The following is a 14,837-nucleotide window of genomic DNA, read 5'->3' as shown; positions in this document are numbered from 1 at the left end:
GGTAAAGCTATTGCTTTTGCCAAATGACCTGGGTGGGGGCTGAGAGGATGAATGAAAGCAACCTCAGGAAGAAGGACACTGACTTTGGCTGTTCTTAATGAAAGTTTGAGTAGTTTTTCGGGATGCCTGGGTGGCTTAGTCGGTTAAGTATCTGCCTTCAGCTCAGGTCATGATCCCAGGGTCCTGGGATTGAGCCCCTCATTGGGCTTCTTGCTCAGCAGGAAGCCTGCCTCTCCCTCTGCCCGCTGCTCTGCCTACTTGTCTTCTCTCTCTCTGTCAAATAAATAAATAAATAATCTTAAAAAAAAAAGTTTGAGTAGTTTTTCAAGAGTAAGATCTTCTCAATTTGTTGTTTAGCTTTGATTGACTTTCAGAGACCTGACATTCTTGTATTTGTTCAGTTTGTATTATAATTTTTTTGTGTGTGTGGAAGGGATTCACTGATCTCTTAACACTATTAAAGCTGGAAGTTCCGGGCGCCTGGGTGGCTCAGTTGGTTAAGCGACTGCTTTTGGCTCAGGTCATGATCCTGGAGTCCCTGGATCGAGTCCTGCATAGGGCTCCCTGCTCGGCAGGGAGCCTGCTTCTCCCTCTGACCCTCCCCCCTCTCATGTGCTCTATCTCTCTCATTCTCTCTGTCTCAAATAAATAAATAAAATCTTAAAAAAAAAAAAGCTGGAAGTTCCATCCATATTTTCTTTTTAAAAGATTGTAATATGCTTGAAAAATTATTTTTAGGGCCTTAAAAAAGATTTTAAGTTTTTTTTTTTTTTTTTTTTTTTTTACAGCTACTAATATTGTGTTTGGGGAATAGTTCTATAATTGTTGCTTGGTTAGAAAAATCTTGACATGAAATTTATTTCATACAAAGGCCATACTGGTGCTCTTATGTTTAAAATTAAGAATGATAAAATTAATAAGTTCTTAAAATATTTTTTATTTTAAGCTAAAATAATATTTTATTTTAATATTAAAATATTAAAATATTTAGAACCCCCTAGCATATATGATACAGAGAGAGATGGCAAATGTTTTCTTTTGATTATTCCCATCCATCTTTTATTTATTTATTTATTTATTATTTATTATTTTTTATTTTTTTAAAGATTTTATTTATTTATTTGAGAGAGAGAGAATGAGAGACAGAGAGCATGAGAGGGAGGATGGTCAGAGGGAGAAGCAGACCCCCTGCCGAGCAGGGAGCCCGATGCGGGACTCGATCCCGGGACTCCAGGATCATGACCTGAGCCGAAGGCAGTCGCCTAACCAACTGAGCCACCCAGGCACCCCCCCATCCATCTTTTAGAAGAAGTTTATCTAAGTCCAGCTTAGATGGTGTAGCCACTCCGGAAAACAGTACAAAGATTCTGTAAAAAGTTGAAAATAGAGCTACTCCACAACCCAGCAATTGCACTACTATGTATTTACTCCAAAGATATAAATGTAGTAATCCAAAGGGGCACCTGCACCCCAATATGTCCACAGTAGCCAAACTAGGGAAAGAGCCCAGATGTCCATTGACAGATGGATAAAGAAGATGTGGAATGGAATACTACTCAGCCACCAAAAATGAAATCTTGCCATTTGCAATGATGTGGATGGAACTAGAGGTATTATGCTAAGCAAAATAAGTCAGTCAGAGAAAGACAAATACCACATGATTTCTCTCATATGTGGAATTTAAGAAACAAAATGGAGGATCATAGGGGAAGGGAGAGAAAAATAAAACAAGACGAAATCAGAGAGGGAGACAAACCATAAGAGACTCTTAATCATAGGAAACAAACAGTCTTGCTGGAGGGGAGGGGAATGGGGATGGGGTAACTGGGTGATGGACATTAAGGAGGGCATGTGATGTAATGAGCACTGTGTATTATAGGACTGATGAATCACTGAACTATACCTCTGAAACTAATAATATGCTATATGTTAATTAATTAGATTAAAAAATACAAATAAATACAGCTTAGAAATCATACAATTGAGTGAACAGATAATATAAGGTGATATGAGAAGCTGCAGAGGAAATTTGGCAGTAATATCCAAGTACCCTAACTAAATAGTACAATATTGATTTTATGCATACATATTAAATTTAAGCCTAATTTCTAGTGGATCAAAATCTGAAAAATTTCCCAAACTAGGCTACATAATTGATAGGTCAGTGTTACAAAGGGGGTTATGGAGGTTGGACAAAATGGGTGAAGGGGAGAGGTAGATACAGGCTTCCAGTTATGGAATGAGTAAGTCATGGGAATAAAAGGCATAGCATAAGGAATACAGTCAATGATATCGTAATAGTGATGTAACAGGATGGATGGTAGCTGCACTTGTGGTGAACATAGCATAATGTATAAACTTGTCAAATAACTAAGTTGTATACCTGAAACTAATGTAATATCATGTGTCAACTATACTCAAATAATTAAAAAAAAAAGGTAAAATGCTTGTGAAAATGAATGACACAATAAAAAATATCTATCCAGTCATTTAGAAATGGGTAGATAAAATATATATCTTACTTGCTCACCTATGGAAACGTGGCACAGTGAACATAATTTGTAAAAGGAATCACACTGTCCTGAAGTGTGTGTGTGTCTGTGTGTGTGTTGGACCAGATAGGTAGAACTGGATAATGAGGCAATCATTCCACTCCTTGTGGAAAAAGGAAGAGATTTAAAAATAAAAAGTATAATTTTATCTCTCATTCTCATTAGATTAATAAAAAAGTAAAGTTTTGAGTGATCGCTAGTGAGGTTTGGGAACCTGATGTTATCCAAAGGATAGCCTAATAGTTGCTATTTTTTGAACCTAAACATCACTTCTACCTCATATTATTATATGTTTTATTTTTATGTAAGAAATGTATTAGCTCTTAAAGTCTGGGAAGTCATTTTTTTTTTATATTTAGAGAAATATCTAATTTACAAATGGATTGATGGGAAAAAACTTTATATCATTTTCCAATATTTACTTTAGAAATATTGTCTTCACAAGAACTTACTGCTCAGCTCTCTTGAGGGTTGGGATAACCTTTTTGTATGGTCTTATCAATTTAACTGTTGAATTCCTCTGTTAGTATTTTCTATTAATAGTTGTTCAGTTATGCTTGTTGAATAATCAGTGAGTATATGGCTATATTTATTAGGAGAAACTATATGAAATTGCCAATATTTTACGATTTTTGATCCACAAAAAAATGTCAATTTTGTAAAGTTCAATCAAGAACATGTTATTTATTAACAAGCTCCAATCCTATTTGGGTGTTTAAGCTTTTCCCTAGGACTCAATCAAAGGCTAGAGTGTCTTTCATTATTTTTGCTTACTTATCATTTTCCTTTTCTCTCAAACTCCTATGTTTAACATGTAGTGTATCTTAGATCTGGTGCAAATATACTTTATTTCACTGAGTATACATAGGTATAAATTAAATAATTTATTTGCAGTCTCACAATAGAAAATTCAAACCTTTACTAGAACAAAATATTAACATTTTAAAAAGAATTTCCTGTGTGCATTTGTAAAGCATCTTCCCTACTGAATTTATTTTCTCATTTATTTATTTATTTATTTAAAATTTTAATTCTTATGTTAATGCCCATACATTACATCATTAGTTTTAGATGTAGTGTTCCATGATTCATTGTATATAACACCCAGTGCTCCATGCAGAATGTGCCCTCCTCAATACCCATCACCAGGCTAACCCATCCTCCCACACCCCTCCCCTCTAGAACCCTCACTTTGTTTTTCAGAGTCCATCATCTCTCATGGTTCGTCTACCCCTCCGATTTCCCCCCCTTCATTCTTCCCCTCCTGCTACCTTTTTCTTATTCTTTTCTTTTTTTTTCTTAACATATATTGCATTATTTGTTTCAGAGGTACAGATCTGAGATTCAACAGTCTTGCACAATTCACAGCGCTTACCAGAGCACATACCCTCCCCAGTGTCTATCACCCAGTCACCCCATCCCTCCCACCCCACCCCCCACTCCAGCAACCCTCAGTTTGTTTCCTGCAATTAAGAATTCCTCATATCAGTCAGGTCATATGATACATGTCTTTCTCTGTTTGACTTATTTCGCTCAACATAATACCCTCCAGTTCCATCCATGTCGTTGCAAATGGCAAGATCTCATTCCTTTTGATGGCTGCATAATATTCCATTGTATATATATACCACTTCTTCTTTATCCATTCATCTGTCGATGGACATCTTGGCTCTTTCCACAGTTTGGCTATGGTGGACATTGCTGCTATAAACATCGGGGTGCACGTAGCCCTTCAGATCCCTACTTTTGTATCTTTGGGGTAAATACCCAGTAGTGCAATTGCTGGATCATATGGTAGCTCTATTTTCAACTTTTTGAGGAACCTCCATACTGTTTTCCAGAGTGGCTGCACCAGCTTGCATTCCCACCAACAGTGTAGCAGGGTTCCCCTTTCTCCGCATCCCCGCCAACATCTGTCGTTTCCTGACTTGTTAATTTTAGCCATTCTGACTGGTGTGAGGTGGTCTCTCATTGAGGTTTTGATTTGGATTTCCCTGATGCTGAGCGATATTGAGCACTTTTTCATGTGTCTGTTGGCCATTTGGATGTCTTCTTTGGAAAAATATCTGTTCATGTCTTCTGCCCATTTCTTGATTGGATTATTTGTTCTTTGGGTGTTGAGTTTGATGAGTTCTTTATAGATTTTGGATACTAGCCCTTTATCTGGTATGTCATTTGCAAATATCTTCTCCCATTCTGTCGGTTGTCTTTTGGTTTTGTTGACTGTTTCCTTTGCTTTGCAAAAGCTTTTTATCTTGAAGAAGTCCCAATAGTTCATTTTTGCCCTTGCTTCCCTTGCCTTTGGCCATGTTTCTAGGAAGAAGTTGCTGAAGCTGAGGTCGAAGAGGTTGCTGCCTGTGTTCTCCTTTAGGATTTTCATGGACTCCTGTCTCACATTGAGGTCTTTCAACCACTTGGAATCTATTTTTGTGTGTGGTGTAAGGAAATGGTTCAGTTTCATTCTTCTGCATATGGCTATCCAATTTTCCCAACACCATTTGTTGAAGAGACTGTCTTTGTTCCATTGGACATTCTTTCCTGCTTTGTCAAAGATGAGTTGACCATAGAGTTGAGGGTCCATTTCTGGGCGCTCTATTCTGTTCCATTGATCTATGTGTCTGTTTTTGTGCCAGTACCATACTGTCTTGATGATGACAGCTTTGTAATAGCGCTGGAAGCCCGGAACTGTGATGCCGCTGGCTTTTCTTTTCTTTTTCATATTCCTCTGGCTATGCGGGGTCTTTTCTGGTTCCATACAAATTTTAGGATGATTTGTTCCATTTCTTTGAAAAAAGTGGATGGTATTTTGATGGGGATTGCATTGAATGTGTAGATTGCTCTAGGTAGCATTGACATCTTCACAATACTTGTTCCAATCCATGAGCATGGAACGATTTTACATTTCTTTGTGTCTTCCTCAATTTCTTTCATGAGTATTTCATAGTTTTCTGAATACAGATCCTTTGTCTCTTTGGTTAGATTTATTGCTAGGTATCTTATGGTTTTGGGTGCAATTGTAAATGGGATCGACTCCTTAATTTCTCTTTCTTCTGTCTTGTTGTTGGTGTATAGGAATGCCACTGACTTCTGTGCATTGATTTTATATCCTGCCACTTGACTGAATTCCTGTATGAGTTCTAGCAGTTTTGGGGTGGAGTCTTTTGGGTTTTCCACATAAAGTATCATATCATCTGGAAAGAGTGAGGGTTTGACTTCTTTGCCGATTTGGATGCCTTTGATTTCTTTTTGTTGTCTGATTGCTGTGGCTAGGACTTCCAATACTATGGTGAATAGCAGTGGTGATAGTGGACATCCCTGCCGTGTTCCTGACCTTAGGGGGAAAGCTCTCAGTTTTTCCCCATTGAGAATGATATTTGCTGTAAGTTTTTCATAGATGGCTTTTATGATATTGAGGTATGTACCCTCTATCCCTATACTCTGAAGAGTTTTGATCAAGAAAGGATGCTGTACTTTGTCAAAGCTTTTTCTGCATCTATTGAGAGGATCATAGGATTCTTGTTCTTTCTTTTGTTAATGTATTGTATCACATTGATTGATTTGCGGATGTTGAACCAACCTTGCAGCCTAGGGATAAATCCCACTTGGTCGTGGTGAATAATCCTTTTAATGTACTGTTGGATCCTATTGGCTAGTATGTTGGTGAGAATATTTGCATCCATGTTCATCAGGGATATTGGTCTCTAATTCTCCTTTTTGATGGGGTCTTTGTCTGGTTTTGGGATCAAGGTGATGCTGGCCTCATAAAATGAGTTTGGAAGTTTTCCTTCCATTTCTATTTTTTGGAACAGTTTCAGAAGAATAGGTATTAATTCTTCTTGAAATGTTTGGTAGAATTCCCCTTGGAAGCCATCTAGCCCTGGGCTTTTGTTTGTTGGGAGATTTTTGATGACTGCTTCAATTTCCTTAGTGGTTATAGGTCTGTTCAGGTTTTCTATTTCTTCCTGGTTCAGTTTTGGTAGTTGATACATCTCTAGGAATGCATCCATGTCTTCCAGGTTATCTAATTTGTTGGCATAGAGTTGCTCATAATATGTTCTTATAATTGTTTGTATTTCTTGGGTGTTGGTTGTGATCTCTCCTCTTTCATTCATGATTTTGTTGATTTGGGTCATTTCTCTTTTCTTTTTGATAAGTCTGGCCAGGGGTTTATCAATCTTGTTAATTCTTTCAAAGAACCAGCTCCTAGTTTCGTTGATCTGTTCTACTGTTCTTTTAGTTTCTATTTCATTGATTTCTGCTCTGATCTTTATGATTTCTCTTCTCCTGCTGGGTTTAGGCTTTATTTGCTGTTCTTTCTCCAGCTCCTTTAGGTGTAGGGTTAGGTTGTGTACTTGAGACCTTTCTTGTTTCTTGAGAAAGGCTTGTATTGCTATATACTTTCCTCTTAGGACTGCCTTTGCTACATCCCAAAGATTTTGAACAGTTGTGTTTTCATTTTCATTGGTTTCCATGTATTTTTTTAATTCTTCTTTAATTTCCTGGTTGACCGATTCATTCTTCAGTAGGATGCTCTTTAGCGTCCATGTATTTGAGTTCTTTCCGACTTTTCTCTTGTGATTGAGTTCTAGTTTCAAAGCATTGTGGTCTGAAAATAGGCAGGGAATGATCCCAATCTTTTGGTACCGGTTGAGACCTGATTTATGACCTAGGATGTGATCTATTCTGGAGAATGTTCCATGGGCACTAGAGAAGAATGTGTATTCCGTTGCTTTGGGGTGAAATGTTCTGAATATGTCTGTGAAGTCCATTTGGTCCAGTGTGTCATTTAAAGTCTTTATTTCCTTGTTGATCTTTTGCTTAGACGATCTGTCCATTTCAGTGAGGGGGGTGTTAAAGTCCCCCACTATTATTGTATAGTTGTCGATGTGTTTCTTTGCTTTTGTTATTAATTGCCTTATATAATTGGCTGCTCCCATGTTAGGGGCATAGATATTTACAATTGTTAGATCTTCTTGTTGGATAGATCCTTTAAGTAGGAAATAATGTCCTTCCTCATCTCTTATTACAGTCTTTGGTTTAAAATCTAATTTTTTTGATATAAGGATTGCCACCCCAGCTTTCTTTTGGTGTCCATTAGCATGGTAAATGGTTTTCCACCCCCTCACTTTCAATCTGGGGGTGTCTTTGGTTCTAAAATGAGTCTCTTGCAGACAGCATATCGATGGGTCTTGTTTTTTAATCCAGTCTGATAGCCTGTGTCTTTTGATTGGGGCATTTAGCCCATTTACATTCAGGGTAACTGTTGAAAGATAGGAATTTAGTGCCATTGTATTGCCTGTAAGGTGACTGTTACTGTATATTGTCTCTGTTCCTTTCTGGTCTATGTTGCTTTTAGGCTCTCTCTTTGCTTAGAGGACCCCTTTCAAGATTTCCTGTAGGGCTGGTTTTGTGTTTGCAAATTCCTTTAGTTTTTGTTTGTCCTGGAAGCTTTTTATCTCTCCTTCAATTTTCAATGACAGCCTAGCTGGATAGAGTATTCTTGGCTGCATATTTTTCTCATTTAGTGCTCTGAAGATATCCTGCCAGTCCTTTCTGGCCTGCCAGGTCTCTGTGGATAGGTCTGTTGCCAATCTAATGTTTCTACCAGTGTAGGTTACATATCTCTTCTCCCGAGCTGCTTTCAGAATTTTTTCTTTGTCTATGAGACTCGTAAGTTTTACTATTAGATGTCGGGGTGTTGACCTATTTTTATTGATTTGGAGAGGGGTTCTCTGTGCTTCCTGGATTTTGATGCCTGTTTCCTTCCCCAAATTAGGGAAGTTCTCTGCTATAATTTGCTCCATTATACCTTCTGCCCCCCTCTCTCTTTCTTCTTCTGGGATCCCAATTATTCTAATGTTGTTTCATCTTATGGCATCGCTTATCTCTCGAATTCTGCCCTCATGATCCAGTAGTTGTTTATCTCTCTTTTTCTCAGCTTCTTTATTTTCCATCATTTCGTCTTCTATATCACTGATTCTCTCTTCTGCCTCATTTATCCTAGCAGTTAGCGCCCCCATATTTGATTGCACCTCATTAATAGCCTTTTTGATTTCTACTTGGTTAGATTTTATTTCTTTTACTTCTCCAGAAAGGGTTTCTCTAATAACTTCTATGCTTTTTTCAAGCCCAGCTAGTATCTTTAAAGTGATGATTCTGAACTCTAGATCTGACATCGTACTAATGTCCGTATTGAGTAGGTCCCTGGCAGTCGGTACTACCTCTTGTTCTTTTTGTTGAGGTGATTTTTTCCGTCTTGTCATTTTGTGCAGAGGAGAATAGATTAATGAGAGAACAAAATGCTAGCAGAATAACAACGTCCCCAGAAAATATACTCTAAACAAATCAGAAAAGACCTGAAGCAGTGGGAAAAGAAACGGAAAGAGAGAAAAAAGAAAAAGAAAAAAAAGAAAAAGAAAAAGGTAAAGATAAAAACAAAGAAAAACAGAACAAAACAAAACAACAACAACAAAAAAAACCCAGAATGTGATCAAATATGATCAGGCTGGTATATAGATCAGTGCCACACACTAGATTTGGGGTGTATTTTGGTCTTTTAGAAGAAAGTGCCTCCCAAAATTTTAAAGAAAGAAAAACTTATATATGTACAAAAATAAGCGTTGATATGATGAAGGGATGGAATATGACTGTAAAGATGGAAATTATAAAAAATTGTATAAAAGGAATTGATAAGAAGTTGTTTAAAAAAAGAAAGAAGAGGAATTAAAAAAAGAAAAAAGAAAAAAAGGGAGAGAATGTGATCAGGCAGGGGAGTAGAAAACACTATATACTAGAGATTTAGGGTATATTTTAATCTGTTAGAAGAAACTATCTCAAAATTTTAAAGAGAGAACAACTTATATATATATGCCAAAAATATGGGTAACTACTAGGAAGGGATAGAATATGACTGTAAAAATGAAAAATAAAAATGTTTTTTTTTTAAGAAAGGGATTGATAAGATGTTGGTTGAAAAAGGGAAAAAGAAAAATTCAAAAAAAAAAAAGAAAAAAAGACAGTAAAAAAAAATTAACTTTGAAAGACTAAAGAATCATGGTAATAAAGCCATGAATTCTATGTGTAGTCTTCCCCTAGCGCTGGAGTTCTGCCGTTCTCATTGATCAGTAAACTTGGTCTTGGCTGGCTGTTCTCGCTGATCTTCTGTGGGGGGGGCCTGTTGCTGTGGTTTCCAAATGTCTCTGCCGGAGGCAGAATTGCCCCGCCCTTGCCCCCTCCCGGCTAAGTAACTTGCTCGGGTTTGCTCTCTGGGGCTTTTGTTCCCTGGGAACTTTCCGTACAGCTTTGGAGGCAGAGAGTGAAAATGGCGGCCTCCCAATCTCTGCCCCGGAGGAGCCGAGAACTCGGGGCCCCGCTTCTCAGTGAGCCCCCAGAGAAAAGCCATCAGTCACTCCCATCTCCCCGGTCTCCGGCCGCACTCTGTGCTCACCCGGCCTCTGAGTGTGCGTTTCTATCTCTGGCACCCGGCCTTGGGTGGAGTCTCCAAATCCAACAGATCCCTGTGGTGCACTCCCGCACGGCTCCTCCCAGGGGAGGAAGGTGAGTCTCCGTGGATCTGCCGCTTGTTGGGTCCCTGCTGGAGGAGCAGTGGGCCGACTGTGCCTCGGATCAAGGTTTATGGCAACCCCGAGCTGAGAGCCCGCGCCTGGGCTCTGCCTCTGCAGCCGGCTTCCCTGCTCCATTACCTGGGAGCTCTGCCACACTCAGACACCCCCGGTCTTTCTGTGACCCCGAGGGTCCTGAGACCACACTGTCCCGGAGCGTTCCACCCCCCGCCTAGCTACCAGAGTGATGTCCCTTAGCGGAGCAAACTTTTAAAAGTTCCGATTTTGTGCTCCGTGGTTCTATCACTTGCCAGAAGCGGCCGACGGAGGCCCCTCCCCTGCCGTCTATTCTCCCGAATATCGCCTCGGATTCACTTCTCCGCACATCCTACCTTCCAGAAAGTGGTCGCTTTTCTGATGAGAGTGTTGTTGCTCTTCTTTTCTTCAATCTCCTGTTGAGTTAGTAGGTGTTCAGAATGGTTTGATCCCTATCCAGCTGAATTCCGCAGAGGAGACAAAATCCAGGTCTCCTACTCCTCTGCCATCCTGTTCTGCCCCCTTAATATGTTTTTTAAATTATAAAATATTTTAAAATATGGAAGAATAAAAACATAGGTAGATGCTTTTTTACAATTTCATAATGCCCTCTAAAACAATTAAGTTAAATCATTCCATTCCAAATGAACTAGAGCTAAAATTGAATGTAACTGATAAAAATAAATGCAAACCAAAGTAACAGTGATTTTGCATAACATTTGCTAAACTTCTTTATTTCAGGACACAATTACTTTAGGAGTTTTTATTTTTATTTTTATTTTTTGAGATAATTCAAGATCTTTTAGCAGGATGCTTCATTCTCTAAGTATGTCATAAGATGTTCAGCATGAAAGTAATGAGAATAACTCTTATCTTGCATCATGGTAGGATTAAATACAAAGATGCCTCTTCAGTAGAGAAACACCAAAATAGAAATAAATAAATAAATAAACAAACAAATAAATAAATATATTTTTGACAGCCTGGAATAAAATTCTTCTCAGTATAAATGTAACCTCTATCAAAAAAGGAAGTTGGGAGATTAAAAGATAAACCTTAGTTTTTACGAACTAGTGAGTTTCTATTTACGAACTAGTGAGTTTCTCTAGGAAGAGACTCTTTTGTTAGCAAGTTTACAATGATAATACATAACTTTTTATAGAGTAATTTTGGCTAACACTTTGAACTTTGGTATAGCTTACATCAGAAACCAGGAGAACTCATGAAGTTGACAGTTTGAAAATGCCCATTTCCATTTCTAATCTTGTAAAACTCTAGCACTTCAAGGTAAGAGAGGTATTTATATATGCTTAAGGTTAATATGATGCTATTCATCAAATATAAAAGTAAACTTTATTTACACTTCACTAAAGAAGAACATTCAGAAATGATGTCTTCTAAATGTAACCACATTTTCCCATTCAAAGATAAGGAACTTTGCTTTCTGTAGAAATAAGATGGTTTGTGTAAAAAAAGAAAACCCATACAAAGAAGTATAAAAATTATATGGTAGACAATGAAATTATTTCAGGAAGTGGGAATACTTTTATTTCTCTCACTATCTGTAACACTAAAATGAGCTCATTTTGAGCTTATTCTTAATTTAGTATCTGCAATAATGGAAAATGATAGAGTCTTTCCTACAACAAAAGCTCTTGCTGTTAAGAAACTTACATAAAAGGACTGCCCCTGCCTCAAGTGTTGAAAACAGGAGCTACATTATTCCTTGGATTTGGGAATGGGGTATTCTTATAGAAGCTTTTGGTTAGCTAAATTTGAAACTTTGGGCAAGGAAGAGTGCTTGTGCATTTTTGATAGAAGAAATAGGAAGAGGAAAGGACAGAGATTTTGAGAAAGATCTATTTGCTGATTATGATGAGGTTAAATTTCCAGAGGCTTCTGTTTGATATTAAGTCTTATTCTCCCAAAGATCGAGGTTCCCTGTCATATTACAAAGTCATTGCTTTTTGATTTGTTCTTATTTTGTTGCTTCAGTAGGTCTCAATTGCCTTTATTCTTTGATTTTTTTTAATATAAGGTATATAGAAATCATGTGGATCAGATCCGAAATGTGGAGTAAGACTGAAAGAAATATTGGTGCCATACAGAACCTAGAGGAATATTTTTAAATGAATTTATTTGAATGTGTCATAAAGTTTTAATCTTCACTTCTATTTTTAAGTATAGCAGGACCCAGTCATTAATCAAAATAGTACCCAAGAACACTAAATTTCTCCTACAAAGATGTAGCAAGTCAATAAAAATTTGAACTTAAAGGAGATTGATGAGTCAATGGTCAGTGAAAAATGAAAACATCTCAAAGGTCTAATATAAATCCCTAAGACAAATAAGCAAACAAAAATAAATTAAACTTTTGTTTTATGTCCTAGTACAAAGCATTCAGAATCCATAGACAATTAAAATAATTGTTAAAAAAACTTTGAAGCTTAATGAAGGTGAAAGAACTATGTATGAAGCAGTGATGAAATAGTGGGGAAGGATTAGAGGTATTTTAGAATAATCTCTTGAGGTCTCATTAGGTTTTAGAGATTGAAATTCCTCTTGGTCTACAGAAATCATGTAACAGAGTTTGAAACAGCTTAACTGAGTCTAAAATAATGTATCATCAAAGCTTTGATAGGGTTGTTTTCACTTTTATAGAAATATATTAAAAATGTTATACATATTTATCCACACCCAAAGGAGCACTTGCTATCTAATTGATCTTATCTGGTGAAAGGATGACCTGAAGAAAGGGCTTTACATTTCATGATTTCAAAATACTCTTATATGTCACAAATATTTTCTGTTTGGAATATATCATTACTAGTTTGTGCCCAAAGGGATCATCATAGCATATGCAGGTGCTTTAAGAAAGATGGCTAAAAATTCATCTGTAGGATAAGGTGGGGGTCACTCCATGCCTGGGGTTAGAAGCCTCATGTTGCATGGAATATTATGCAGCCATTAAAAGGAATGAGATCTTGCCATTGCAATGATGTGGATGGAACTGGAGGGTATTATGCTGAGCGAAATAAGTCAAACAGAGAAAGACATGTATCATATGACCTCACTGATATGAGGAATTCTTAATCTCAGGAAACAAACTGAGGGTTGCTGGAGTGGGGGGTGGGGTGGGAGGGATGGGGTAACTGGGTGATAGACACTGGGGAGGGTATGTGCTCTGGTAAGCGCTGTGAATTGTGCAAGACTGTTGAATCTCAGATCTGTACCTCTGAAACAAATAATGCAATATATGTTAAGAAAAAAAAAAAAGAAGATAGCAGGAGGGGAAGAATGAAGGGGGGGAAATCAGAGGGGGAGACGAACCATGAGAGACAATGGACTCTGAAAAACAAACTGAGGGTTCTAGAGGGGAGCGGGGGGAGGATGGGTCAGCCTGGTGATGGGTATTAAAGAGGGCATGTTCTGCATGGAGCACTGGGTGTTATGCACAAACAATGAATCATGGAACACTACATCAAAAACTAATGATGTAATGTATGGTGATTAACATAACAATAAAAAAATTAAAAAAAAAAGAAGCCTCATGTTGCAAGGAAAGAGAACCTTCATCTGGTACATGTACTTAGGCAGAAGCCATTCTTAATTTGGGAGAGGTTGATATTTTGAAGTTCAACAGATACATGTCTGTAAGCAGCACACATGTCCCATACTTTGTTTTGGCTAATCCTTTCCTAGCATTTAATCTCCTTCTTTTTAATTGTCTTGGTTCCTTTGTTGCTTTGTGAAGGGAGAGAGAATTCTTCTCTCAAATACATGATTTTTGGTTTCCAGACCTTCTGGCAGTTAGGATGCAAAGATGAAAACTGGCTCTCCTGACAATTCTGGGATGGCTAGTCAAGCTATTAAATAGCGGTTCTTAGATCTGTGAAAATAATGTCTGTCTAAAGGGTTGTATGAGGAATGCATGTTTTTTTCCTTTCTCAGTGTTTTCCATATCATACAAAGTTGCTGTCAGAATCATACAGCGATAATTTATGATGCTGTACTGAAATAGTGTGGTGGCTTTGTAAAAAACCCACCCCTCTGTTTTAGTCAGAGTCAGAAGAAACAATAGTGAAGTTTATTTTTTGAGCATGTCTATTTTATTTTTAGGTTTTGATATAATACAACTGCTAAAATTTTTTTGTTGTATTTAGTCTCTGCCTCAAGGCTCCTGCTTAGATCCATATATAGAAAACAAGGAAAGTTTATTTCACTTTTCCTTTTTGGAGACAGAAAAATATTCAATATGTAAATATAATGGAAGATGAAAATCAATTATACATTTGTTCAGTATGGTCATAAACTGGTATAAAATGTTTGATGTTTCAAATATCTCAATATTCTGTGTGGTAAAGAAAAGGATTATACAGGAGCACCCCCCCCCTTTTTTTTTTCCTTTTCAGTTTCCTTTAATGCCTGCTAACCTTTTGTGGGAAATTGCTTTAAATGTTTCTATGTAGGAATAATATATCTTTTAAATAACATTTATGTTCCCATTGCAAAACTTTGGAAAAGCCAGAGCTTTTTAAAGAAGAAAATTATAATTACACTCCTCCCACTGGGTAGAGGTAATCCTTATATTATTTTATCCTCTCTAGTCTTTTTATTCATTTGTAAAATATAAATCTATGTATGATATGCTTTTTTTCATAGAACATATTAAATATATATGAGTATT

This window comes from Mirounga angustirostris, unplaced genomic scaffold (genome assembly GCF_029215605.1).
Source record: "Mirounga angustirostris isolate CCGP_5_RB_7025 unplaced genomic scaffold, mMirAng1.0.hap1 SCAF_14, whole genome shotgun sequence".
NCBI classification, from domain to species: domain Eukaryota; kingdom Metazoa; phylum Chordata; class Mammalia; order Carnivora; family Phocidae; genus Mirounga; species Mirounga angustirostris.
Note: the sequence above shows the minus strand (reverse complement) of the source record.